Genomic DNA, 1,317 nt, shown 5'->3' with positions numbered 1-1,317 from the left:
CGAGACCTCAGTGACAGTGACAACAGGTCAGCTTCAGCCCCATGCAGTCCTGTCCTACTCACAGGCCACCTTTCTGACAAACCCTAGGCCACAACTCTCGAAATCAGCATCCATCTCCAGGGACCTAATATAAAGCAGAAGTGTTGGTTAGTGGCCCTGAGGCGCACCTCCCCATGCCTCCACTGCATCCTGGAGGTCACTCCTCAAAGTTGACAAATATCTTCCTGCATTAAGCTTTAGAGATAGCTGGGCAGTTGAAGCGCCTGCCTGGCAAGCACAAGGACTCAGATTCAATCCCCAGTACGGCATGCCGCATTGGCCGCTGAAACGGTGCAATGGCGCAGGCCTGTAATTGCAGTGCTGGGTAGGCTGAGGCAGAAGGATCACTATGAGTCCAAGCTGCATAGTGAGACCCTGTACAAAATAAATAAATAAAAGATTTTTAAAAATTTAAACTTTAGTACAGCAATTAACCACTGAGAAGAATATATGCAGTGTATTATTTGTTGAAACTGTACTTCTGATTAGATTTGAAACTGTCTCATTGCTATCTGTTTATCAATAAAACTTTGAAGAAAAAAAAATTTAAACTTTAGTATTTAATAAAGAATTAAAACGTGAGCATGCCTGTAATCCCAGCACTCTGGGAAGTACAGGCAGAAGTACCAGGAATTCAAGGTCAGCCTGGACAATTTAGCAAGAACTTCTCTCAAAATAAAAAACTGAAGAAGAGAAGAAGACCAGATGTGGTGGTGCACTCCTGTAATCCCAGCACTTGGGGAACTGAAGCAGGAGAATTCTTGCAAGTTCAAGATCAGCCTGGGCTACAAAGTGAGCTCCAAGCCAGCCTGAACTGTATAGTGAGACCTTATCTCAAAAAGGCAAAAAAAAAAAAAAAAAAGAAAAAGAAAAAAGAAAGATGAAAAGAAGAGAAGAGAAAAAAAGAAAAGAAATGCTAAGGATGGTGCCCAGGATGAAGGCCCAGTATTCAATCCCAGTAGTGGAATAAAAACATCTGCTGCCCGTAAAAGCAACTTCTTTATTCTAGGTTCCAGTGTCACGTGACAGAGCACCCCAAAATGAGTGGTGTAAGCAGCAGTACTGGTGATGATCAGGGTCTTCTATGAGGCTGGGCCGAGGAGGGCTTGTCTCACTCCTTACTGCCTGGGCCTCGGGAGAAGACGCCCAGCTCACCCATGTTTCAGCTTCCACACGTCTGGTGCTTGGATTGGCTCGGCTGGACTGGTGGCCTCTCTCCAAGTGACATGAGCAGTCACTGCATGTCAGATGAGTTTCGAAAGGAAGCATTTTAGGGGC

The sequence above is a fragment of the Octodon degus genome, unplaced genomic scaffold, assembly GCF_000260255.1.
Source record: "Octodon degus isolate 3935 unplaced genomic scaffold, OctDeg1.0 scaffold00058, whole genome shotgun sequence".
NCBI lineage: Eukaryota > Metazoa > Chordata > Mammalia > Rodentia > Octodontidae > Octodon > Octodon degus.
The sequence above is the reverse complement of the archived record's forward strand: the minus strand, read 5'-3'. Positions refer to the sequence as shown.